Genomic DNA, 12,447 nt, shown 5'->3' with positions numbered 1-12,447 from the left:
GAGTTATTTTTGCAAATTAGTGTCATCATTAATTAGAAGTCCCATAATGTTTGAGAATAACTGTGAAGTTTTGTACCAGCAACCATAAAAATCGGTGGACTGTGCAGAAGCACCTGCTGATACGGGATATTTCTCTAGCATTGTGCCAGAGGACTTTGGAGAGGTCTAAATGTTCCTGTTTGAAGAAGAAACCAGGAAGTTGGCAGTGAACTTCACTTCTCAAAAGGGCCTCTTTTTTTTCTCGCCTGTAATGAGATGTCAAGGTCATGAAAGACTGATGCCCACACTTCCTGATTTTCAGTCCCTAAGATATAGAAGTCATGGTTAGGTAAGTATTACTCCCTTAGCAAACTTCATCACCCAGAGCTGCAAATTCTTCCCTCTAGAGAGAAGATGCTGACTGCTCCATTGTAATGACTTAAACATTTGTTGTTGAAATTATTTGCAATTTCTACCAGTTGAATATTTATTCAACTTTAGATTGTATGTCTTTTAGAATTATATCAGCTTGAAAATCATTTGACAGTTACATATCAATTAAGTAAACACTCTGGATATAGTACAGAATATTTGTACTATATTATTTGCAGTATTTCTATGTTGATAATAATTTGGCTTAATTTTTTAGTTTTTCTCAACTTTTTAAAACCCACATCTCACCAGTTGAGATTTTGAAAGGCTGTGTTTTAAAGGCTTGTATTTCAAAGGAATATTTCTTCAAATATAAAATTATAAAACTGAATAAAAACAACATACCCATGCATATGTGCATAAATATGCACACACACACACACACACACACACACACAACATGTATTCTCATAATTGCCTTTGCCCAACTGAGAATCTCTGTGCTTAGAGGATTTTTAAAAGCTCAACTCAGTGGTTCATTAATTCATTATTTTAAAATGAGAAAAAGAAAAGTAATGGGAGGATTATGCTAAGAATGCTGTTGTCAAGCACGTTCTTATAAAAAACAATAAATGGTTGCAAATAGCCAAAACTAAGGATTCCAGTTTTCTGAAACCCCAAATCCTTTGAAAAGATGATACAGAGTAAAGCATCTCATCATTGGCAATTATCCAAATCATTTACTGTGGTGCCAATTAAGTGTATTATAAATGACAGAAAAGATAAACTTCTGACAAGTGTACCTAATGTTGAGCTTTTCCTGAATTAAATAAAGCTTAAGCAGGACAAATCACACAATTTTGATTGTGGTTCATTTAACATAAAATTGGGATAATGTCAAGTGTATTTTTACTCATATTTAACTCAGATAATCAATACACTGAATCATCTTGATATTTAATACAGTGCTGTGTATTTTTTTAACATCTTTATTGGAGTATAACTGTTTTACAATAGTGTGTTAGTTTCTCCTTTACAACAAAGTGAATCAGTTTATATACATATCTTCCCATATCTCTTCCCTCTTGCATCACCCTCCCTCCCACCCTCCCTATCCCACCCCTCTAGGTGGTCACAAAGCACAGAGGTGAACTCCCTGTGCTATGCGGAAGCTTCCCACTAGCTATCTAATTTACATTTGGTAGTGTGTATATGTCCCTGCCACTCTCTCACATCGTCACCACTTACCCTTCCCCCTCCCAATATCCTCAAGTCCATGCTCTAGTAGGTCTGTGTTTTATTCCCGTCCTACCACTAATCTCTTCATGACATTTTTTTTCTTAGATTCCATATATATGTGTTAGCATACGGTATTTGTTTTTATCCTTCTGACTTACTTCACTCTGTATGACAGACTCCAGGTCTATCCAGCTCATTACAAATAACTCAGTTTCATTTCTTTTTATGGCTGAATAATATTCCATTGTGTATATGTGCCACATCTTCTTTATCCATTCACCTGTTGATGGACATTTAGGTTGCTTCCATGTCCTAGCTACCATAAATAGAGCTGCAATAAACATTTTGATACATGACTCTATTTGAATTATGGTTTTCTCAGGGTATATACCTAGTAGTGGGATTGTGGGGTCATATCGTAGTTCTATTTGTAGTCTTTTTAAGGAACCTCCATACTGTTCTCCATAGTGGCTGTATCAATTTACATTCCCACCAGCAGTGCAAGAGTGTTCCCTTTTCTCCACACCTTCTCCAGCATTTATTGTTTCTAGAGTTTTTGATGATGGCCAATCTGACCGGTGTGAGATGATATCTCATTGTACTTTTGATTTGCATTTCTCCAATGATTAATGATGTTGAGCATTCTTTCATGTGTTTGTTGGCAATCTGTATATCTTCTTTGGAAAAATGTCTATTTAGTTCTTCTGCCCATTTTTGGATTGGGTTTGTTTTTTTGTTATTGAGCTGCCTGAGTTGCTTATAAATTTTGGATTTTAATCTTTTGTCATTTTCTTCATTTGCAAATATTTTCTCCCATTCTGAGGGTTGTCTTTTAGTCTTGTTTATGGTATCCTTTGCTGTGCAAAAGCTTTTAAGTTTCATTAGGTCCCATTTGTTTATTTTCGTTTCTACTTCCATTTCTCTAGGAGATGGGTCAAAAAGGATCTTGCTGTGATTGATGTCATAGAGTGTTCTGCCTATGTTTTCCTCTAAGAGTTTGATAGTGTCTGGCCTTACATTTAAGTCTTTAATCCATTTTGAGTTTATTTTTGTGTGTGGTGTTAGGGAGTGTTCTAATTTCATACTTTTACAGGTAGCTGTCCAGTTTTCCCAGCACCACTTATTGAAGAGGCTGTCTTTTCTCCACTGTATATCCTTCCCTCCTTTATCAAAGATAAGGTGACCATATGTGTGTGGGTTTATCTCTGGGCTTTCTATCCTGTTCCATTGATCTATATTTCTGTTTTTATGCCAGTACCATACTGTCTTGATTACTGTGGCCTTGTAGTATAGTCTGAAGTCAGGGAGCCTGATTCCTCCAGCTCCATTTTTCGTTCTCAATATTGCTATGGCTATTCGGGGTCTTTTGTTTTTCCATACAAATTGTGAAATTTTTTGTTCTAGTTCTGTAAAAAATGCCAGTGGTAATTTGATAGGGATTACATTGAATCTGTAGATTGCTTTGGGTAATAGAGTCATTTTCACAATGTTGATTCTTCCAATCCAAGAACATGGTATATCTCTCCACCTATTTGTATCATCTTTAATTTCTTTCATCAGTGTCTTATAGTTTTCTGCATACAAGTCTTTTGTCTCCTTAGGTAGGTTTATTCCTAGATATTTTATTCTTTTTCTTGCAATGGTAAATGGGAGTGTTTTCTTAATTTCACTCTCAGATTTTTCATCATTAGTGTATAAGAATGCCAGAGATTTCTGTGCATTAATTTTGTATCCTGCTACTTTACCAAATTCATTGATTAGTTCTAGTAGTTTTCTGGTAGCATCCTTGGTATTCTCTATGTATAGTATCATGTCATCTGCAAACAGTGACAGTATTACTTCTTCTTTTCCTATTTGGATTCCTTTTGTTTCTTTATTTTCTCTGATTGCTGTGGCTAGAACTTCCAAAACCAGGTTGAATAAGAGTGGTGAGAATGGGCAACCTTGTCTTGTTCCTGATCTTAGTGGAAATAGTTTCAGTTTTTCACCATTGAGAACAATGCTGGTTGTGGGTTTGTCATATATGGCCTTTATTATGTTGAGGAAAGTTCCCTCTATGCCTACTTTCTGCAGGGTTTTTATCATAAATGGGTGTTGAATTTTGTCAAAAGCTTTCTCTGCATCTATTGAGATGATCATATGGTTTTTCTCCTTCAGTTTGTTGATATGGTGTATCACGTTGATTGATTTGCGTATATTGAAGAATCCTTGCATTCCTGGAATAAACCCCACTTGATCATGGTGTATGATCCTTTTAATGTGCTGTTGGATTCTGCTTGCTAGTATTGTGTTGAGGATTTTTGCATCTATGTTCATGAGTGATATTGGCCTGTAGTTTTCTTTCTTTGTGACGTCTTTGTCTGGTTTTGGTATCAGGGTGATGGTGGCCTCATAGAATGAGTTTGGGAGTGTTCCTCCCTCTGCTATCTTTTGGAAGAGTTTGAGAAGGATAGGTGTTAGTTCTTCTCTAAATGTTTGATAGAATTCGCCTGTGAAGCCATCTGGTCCTGGGCTTTTGTTTGTTGGAAGATTTTTAATCACAGTTTCAATTTCAGTGCTTGTGATTGGTCTGTTCATATTTTCTATTTCTTCCTGGTTCAGTCTCGGCAGCTTGTGCATTTCTAAGAATTTTTCCATTTCTTCCAGGTTGTCCATTTTATTGGCATAGAGTTGCTTGTAGTAATCTCTAATAATCTTTTGTATTTCTGCAGTGTCAGTTGTTACATCTCCTTTTTCATTTCTAATTCTATTGATTTGAGTCTTCTCCCTTTTTGTTCTTGATGAGTCTGGCTAATGGTTTATCAATTTTACTTATCTTCTCAAAGAACCAGCTTTTACTTTTATTGATCTTTGCTATTGTTTCCTTCATTTCTTTTTCATTTATTTCTGATCTGATCTTTATAATTTCTTTCCTTCTGCTAAACTTAGGTTTTTTTTGTTCTTCCTTCTCTAATTGCTTTAGCTGCAAAGTTAGGTTGTTTATTCGATATGTTTCCTGTTTCTTAAAGTATGATTGTATTGCTATAAACTTCCCTCTTAGAACTGCTTTTGCTGTATCCCATAGGTTTCGGGTCGTCATGTCTCCATTGTCATTTGTTTCTAAGTACTTTTTGATTTCCTCTTTGATTTCTTCAGTGATCACTTCATTATTAAGTAGTGTATTGTTTAGCCTCCATGTGTTTGTATTTTTTACAGATCTTTTCCTGTAATTGATATCTAGTCTCATAGCGTTGTGGTCAGAAAAGATACTTGATACGATTTCAATTTTCTTAAATTTGCCAAGGCTAGATTTGTGACCCACGATATGATCTATCCTGGAGAATGTTCCATGAGCACTTGAGAAAAATGTGTATTCTGTTGTTTTTGGGTGGAATGTCCTATAAATATCAAGTAAATCCATCTTTTGCAATGTATCATTTAAAGCTTGTGTTTCCTTATTTCTTTTCATTTTGGATGATCTGTCCATTGGTGACAGTGGGGTGTTAAAGTCCTCTACTATGATTGTGTTACTGTCGATTTCCCCTTTTATGGCTGTTAGTATTTGCCTTATGTATTGAGGTGCTCCTATGTTGGGTGCATAAATATTTACAATTGTTATATCTTCTTCATGGATCGATCCCTTGCTCATTATGTAGTGTCCTTCTTTGTCTCTTGTAATAGTTTTTATTTTAAAGTCTATTTTGTCTGATATGAGAATTGCTACTCCATCTTTCTTCTGATTTCCATTTGCATGGAATATCTTTTTCCATGCCCTCACTTTCAGTCTGTATGTGTCCCTAGGTCTGAAGTGGGTCTCTTGTAGACAGCATATATATGGGTCCTGTTTTTGTATCCATTCAGCCAGTCTGTGTCTTTTGGTGGGAGCATTTAATCCTTTTACATTTAAGGAAATTATTGATATGTATGTTCCTATTACCATTTACGTAATTGTTTCGGGTTGTTCTTGTAGGTCTTTTCCTTCTCTTGTGTTTCTTGCTTAGAGAAGTTCCTTTAGCATTTGTTGTAAAGCTGGTTTGGTGGTGCTGAAGTGTCTCAGCTTTTGCTTGTCTGTAAAGGTTTTAATTTCTCCATCAAATCTGAATGAGATCCTTGCTGGGTAGAGTAATCTTGGTTGTAGGTTTTTTTCCTTCATCACTTTAAATATGTCCTGCCACTCCCTTCTGGCTTGTAGAGTTTCTGCTGAAAGATCAGATGTTAACCTTATGGGGATTCCCTTGTGTGTCCTTTGTTGTTTTTTCCTTGCTGCTTTTAATATGTTTTCTTTGTATTTAATTTTTGACAGTTTGATTATTATGTGTCTTGGCGTGTTTATACTTGGGTTTATCCTGTATGGGACTCTCTGTGCTTCCTGGACTTGATTGACTATTTCCTTTCCTATATTAGGGAAGTTTTCAACTATAATCTCTTGAAATATTTTCTCAGTCCCTTTCTTTTTCTCTTCTTCTTCTGGGACCCCTACAATTCGAATGTTGGTGTGTTTAATGTTGTCCCAGAGGTCTCTGAGACTGTCCTCAGTTCTTTTCATTCTTTTTTCTTTCTTCTCCTCTGCAGTAGTTATTTCCAATATTTTATCTTCCAGGTCACTTATCTGTCCTTCTGCCTCAGTTATTCTGCTATTGATCCCATCTAGAGTATTTTTCATTTCATTTATTGTATTGCTCATCGTTGCCTGCTTCCTCTTTATTTCTTCTAGGTCCTTGTTAACTGTTTCTTGCAATTTGTCTATTCTATTTCCAAGATTTTGAATCATCTTTACTATCATTATTCTGAATTCTTTTTCAGGTAGACTGCGTATTACCTCTTCATTTGTTAGGGTCTGGTGTGTTTTTATCTTGCTCCTTCATCTGCTGTGTGTTTTTCTGTCTTCTCATTTTGCTTATCTTACTGTATTTGGGGCCTCCTTTTTGCAGGCTGCAGGTTCGTAGTTCCCATTGTTTTTGGTGGCTGTCCCCAGTGGCTGAGGTTGGTTCAGTGGGTTGAGCAGGTTTCCTGGTTGGGGGGACTAGTGCCTCTGTTCTGGTGGATGAGGCTGGATCTTGTCTTTCTGGTGGGCAGGTCCACGTCTGGTGGTGTGTATCGGGATGTTGGTAGCCTTATTATGATTTTATGCAGCCTCTCTACTAATGGATGGGGCTGTAGACCTCGCTTGCTCTTTGTTGGGCATAGGGTGTCCAGCACTGTTCGTTGCTGGTCCTTGAGTGAAGCTGGGTCTTGATGTTGAGATGGAGGTCTCTGGGAGATTTTCGCCATTTGATATTACGTGGAGCTGGGAGGTCTCTTGTGGACCAGTGTCCTGAGGTTGGTTCTCCCACCTCAGAGACACAGCCTTGACACCTGGCTGGAGTGCCAATAGCCTTTACTCCACATGGCTGAAAATAAAAGGAGAAAAAAATAGAAAAGAAAGAAAGGAAGGAAGGAAGACAGGAGGAAGGGAGGGAAGGAAGGAAGGAAGAAAGGAAGGGAGGGAGGAAGAAAGGAAGGGAGGAAGGAAGAAAGGAAGGAAGAAAGGAAGGAAGGGAGGAAGGAAGGGAGGAACGAAGGAAGGAAGGAAGGAAGGAGGGAAGGTGGGAAGTAGGAAAGAAAGGAGGGAAGAAAGGAAGGAAGAAAGGGAGAAGACAAAATAAAGTAGGATAAAATATAGTTATTAAAATAAAAATAATTATTAAGAAGAAAAATTTCTATTAAAGAAAAAAAAAACCATAACAAAAAACAAAAAACAAAAAAAAACGGGTCGGTCTAACCCTAGGACAAATGGTGAAAACAAAGCTATACAGACAAAATCTCACACAGCAGCACCCACATACACACTCACAAAAAGAAAAAAAGGGGAAAATAATAGTATATCTTGCTCCCAAAGTCTACCTCCTCAACTTGGGATATTTCGCTGTCTGTTCAGGTTTTCCACAGATGCAGGGCACTTCAAGTTGACTGTGGAGCTTTAATCTGCTGCTTCTGAGGCTGCTGGGAGAGACCTCCCCCTCTCTTTGTCCGCACAGCTCCTGGGGTTCAGCTTTGGACTCAGCCCCGCCTCTGCGCGTAGGTCGTCCAAGGACGACTGCCCTTCGCTCAGACAGGACGGGGTTAAAGGAGCAGCTGATTCGGGGGCTCTGGTTCACTCAAGTCAGGGGGAGCGAGGGGCACGGATGCGGGGTGAGCCTGCGACGTCAGAGGCCGGCGTGACGCTGCACCAGCCCAAGGCGCACCGTGCGTTTTCCCGGGGAAGCTGTCCCTGGATCCCGGGACCCCGGCAGTGGCGGGCTGCACGGGCTCCCGGGAGGGGCGGTGTGGAGAGTGACCTGTGCTCGCACACAGGCCTCTTGGTGGCGGCAGTAGCAACCCTAGCGTCCCACACCCGTCTCTACTGTCCGTGCCGACAGCCCAGCGCGACTCGCGCCCGTTTCTGGAGCTCCTTTAGGTGGTGCCCTTAATCCCCTCTCCTCGCGCCCCAGGAAGCGAAGAGGCAAGAAAAAGTCTTGTCTCTTCGGTAGCTCCGCGCCCGTTTCTGGAGCTCCTTTAGGCGGTGCCCTTAATCCCCTCTCCTCGCGCCCCAGGAAGCGAAGAGGCAAGAAAAAGTCTTGTCTCTTCGGTAGCTCCGCGCCCGTTTCTGGAGCTCCTTTAAGCGGCGCGCTTAAACCCCTCTCCTCGCGCACCAGGAGGCAAAGAGGGAAGAAAAGGTCTCTTGCCTCTTCGGCAGCTCCAGACTTCAACCGGACTCCCTCCCGGCTAGCCGTGGTGCACTAACCCCTTCAGGCTGTTTTCACTCTGCCAACTCCAGACCTTCCCCTAGGATCCGCCCGAGGCTCAGTTCCCAGCCCCGCCCGCTGCGGCGGGTGAGCAGACAGGCCTCTCGGGCTGGTGAGTGCTGATCGGCACTGATCCTCTGCGGAATCTCTCCGCTTTGCCCTCCGCACCCTGTGGCTGCGCTATATTCCGTGGCTCTGAAGCTTCGCCCTCCGCCACCCACAGTCTCCGCCCGCGAAGGGGCTCCTAGTGTGTGGGAAGCTTTCCTCCTTCACAGCTCCCTCCCACTGGTGCAGGTCCCGTCCCTATTCTTTTGTCTCTGTTTATTCTTTTTTCTTTTGTCCTACCCAGGTATGTGGGGAGTTTCTTGCCTTTTGGGAGGTCTGAGGTCTTCTGCCAGCGTTCGGTGGGTGTTCTATAGGAGAAGTTCCACGTGTAGTTGTATTTCTGATGTATCTGTGAGGAGGAAGGTGATCCCCACGTCTTACTCTTCCGCCATCTTGTCGCTCTCCAGTGCTGTGTATTTTTGCTTTCTCTTCTATTGTTACTACTACTTCTTGCTAATAGCTAATATTTATTGAGCTCTTATCATATGCCGGACAGTATTCTAAATGTCCTTATGTTATTACACCTTATTAATCTCTCCCAATAAACCAAAGAGGAAGGTGCTATTGTTATTTCCAGGAGATTGAGTAAGAAAGTGACAGAGCTAAGCCTGGAACTGAGGTCTATCTGCCTCTAGATTGGGCCTCTTAATGCTTACATTCATCTACTCCCTTCAGTTATATATATTTTCAACAATATTTTCTTGTAAAAAGAAAAGTGAACATAGATGTCTTTGTTTTTTAGCAAACTCAGTACAAACTAAAACATGTAGGCCAGATCACATGAAGAACTAACTTGTTTTACATAACCTGAAGTCTCAAACTCAGTGTTCAGGCTAGAATGACATTGAAAGGAACATTTGTTGCATGTTTTATTTTAATCCATTTATGATATTTAAATCCATAACCAGATGTGCTAATGCACAGATTTGAAAAAGAAAACAATGTTCTCAGAGCAGAAAAGTGAGGTTCAAGAAATCCCTTGGTGGGACTTCCCTGGTGGTCCAGTGGTAAAGAATCCACCTTACAATGCAGGAGATGCAGGTTCGATCCATGGTTGGGGAACTAAGATCCCACATGCCGCGGGGCAACTAAGCCCGTATGCCGCAACTTCTGAGCTCGTGCGCCTCAACTAGAGCCCGCACGCCACAAACTATAGAGCCCACATGCCCTGGAGCCTGCGCGCCACAACTAGAGAGAGAAAACCCACACGCCACAACTAGAGAGAAGCCTGCATGCCGCAACGAAAGATCCCACATGCCTCAACGAAGATCCCACGTGCTGCAACTAAGACCCAACACAGCCAAAAATAAATAAATAAATATTTTTAAAAAGGGAAAAAAAATCCCTCGGTGAGGAAGTAATTTCTAGGTCTTGAAGGGCAAGAGGTAAGAAAAGAGCAGAAAGGAAATGCTGAAGTTGAGAACACACTATAAAAGAAATACATATTACTCTGTGGTACCTGTGGTTAGGGTTTTTCAGTCATAGAAGTATTTCCTCACCAAACAATTTAAGTTCAGGCTATTACTGATTGCCCCAACTGCCTCCTGTGCTTCCTTTATTCTTGTTATTAATTGGAAAGTATAGAGTACTTTGAAGAATTTGGTTTGCTGCCAACTTTGCTATAATTCAGCTAATCCATAAACCAAGACATGTAAGTGAACAGTTATCAGTTTCACTGATGGTCCATGTTGAGTTCCAGGTTTTACTTATAAAGCCAAGCATTCTGTCACTTGGATTTCTAAAACATGATAATTTATCTAGAATAGACACAATCCAAAATCTTTGGAAGGTAATCCTGTTTGGGGGAAACTGTCCCCCAAATCAGGAGTGATAAGTACAGCTGTGTTCTATACTCACATAATTTTTGATCGTGGATGAAGATTCCTTCACTGCTACTGTGCCTCTTTACAAATAAGTTCTGTCAAATGTGTATCTAGAGTCTAAAGAAGTAGAACGTCTCACAAGAGATGGGCTATTTCACTCACTTCCCTTTCCATCATGGGCATTACAGGCAGAATGGACCAAGCAAAGACTCTTCTAGGAAATTAATATCTTCTCTAAAAATGGTTTAGGATTATACCTGACGGAATTGGTGATGTTATTTGTATTCTGCTTTTGGCTTCTTATACTGCAGTTGAAAGATAATGACAACAACAATAATAAATTGTACCAAAATAAAAATTCTCTTTTGTGAATCTTGAGAACCTTGATCCAAATGCTAGCAAAATTAACATTTTAGCCAATTGTAAAATAAGAGCACAAAAAGTTAACTTTGTAATTAGTGCTTTGTACTCAACAGTTGTTCATTAGCTGTGTATTAGATGAATCTAATTGTGATGATATTTCAGAGTGAAAAAATAATAAAAATATGAATGCTTAACATTTGTCATTAAAATGCTTGTCTGTTCCTAACAGTAAGAAGGAATGAATTTGTACCTACACTGTGCTCCTGCGAAATATTCAGCCACTGTTGCCTCAGCAGGTGATGGAAAAAAGACTTTTTAATATGTCTATCACCATTAATGCAATCCTATTTGTCCTCACAGTCTGATGAGGCCCGGGTAAACACATTACATTTTTTTCTTCAAATGCTTATATGAATAAGTTTATTTTACATATCTCAATAGGTTAAAATGGTATGAATACCTTCTAACCAAACACACAACATTCACAGCTGAGATTTAACTGATGATCCTGTGATTCAATCGAGAGCAACCTCTGCCCAGGCACAGGAGTGTGATAGATGTTTCAGAATCAACCCATCACATAATACCTACTTTGCAAGACCTCAGAGGTTTTTAACCTTGGGACTGGAAAAATAATAAAAGGAATTATATGACATATACCAAAATAAAACCATGAATCATCTGTGGATGGGTTTACTAAACAATTTATTCAAGAACACAACATATTACAATGTGTTCAACACAGGTGTAATTGTTTCAAATCACTAATCCCTTCCCAAAAGCAATGGTAAACTCCTCCAAACACCAATTACTGGAACAAACTCCACACTAGAGCTCATCTCCTCTTTCTGCAGCATCTCCAGAGCTAGTTCTTTCCTTTTTGAGTCTCATTCTGTTTCTTGACTGGTTGACTCTAGAAGGACTCAGACTATCTTTGCGTTTTCTCATTGTACAGTCAACACAGTGTATAGACTTATTAGCTGCTATCATTAACAGTAAAATAGCTCCTAGCTCATGCTGTGATTGCTGCCACATGAGACTCTCTTGAATATTGTACATTTCTATGAGTCCTTGGGTGGGTTCCCTCATGGTTTCCTTCCTATGTGCTCTACTTACATTTGTTCTCAATTTTTAAAAATGTATTGTATTGAAATATAGTTGATTTACAATGTTGTGTTAATTACTGCTGTACAGCAAAGTGATTCAGTTTCATATATATATTGTTTTTTATATTCTTTTCCATTATAGTTTATCATAGGATATTGAATATAGTTCCCTGTGCTATAGAGTAGGACCTTGTTGTTTATCCATTCTATATATAAACGCTTACATCTGCTAACCCCAGCCTCCCACTCCATCCCTCCCTCAACCCTTGGCAACCACCAGTCTGTTCTCTATGTCTGTGATTCTGTCTCTGTTTCATAGATAGGTTCATTTGTGTCATATTTTAGATTCCACATATAAGTGATATCATGTGGTATTTGTCTATCTCTTTATGACTTACTTCACTCAGTATGATAATCTCTAGTTGCATCCATGTTTCTGCAAATGGCATTATTTCATTCTTTGTATGGCTGAGTAGTATTACATTGTATAGATGCACCACATCTTCTTTATCCATTCATCTGTTGTTGATGGACATTTAGGTTGTTTCCATGTCTTGGTTATTGTGAATAGTGCTGCTACGAACATAGGGGTGCATGCATCTTTTTGAATTATAGTTTTGTCTGGATATAAGCCCAGAAGTGGGATTGCCGGATCATATGGTAATTCTAGTTTTCGTTTTCTGAGGAACCTCCATACTGTGTTCCTTAGTGGCTGTA

Source organism: Kogia breviceps, chromosome 2 (genome assembly GCF_026419965.1).
Source record: "Kogia breviceps isolate mKogBre1 chromosome 2, mKogBre1 haplotype 1, whole genome shotgun sequence".
NCBI lineage: Eukaryota > Metazoa > Chordata > Mammalia > Artiodactyla > Physeteridae > Kogia > Kogia breviceps.
Note: the sequence above shows the minus strand (reverse complement) of the source record.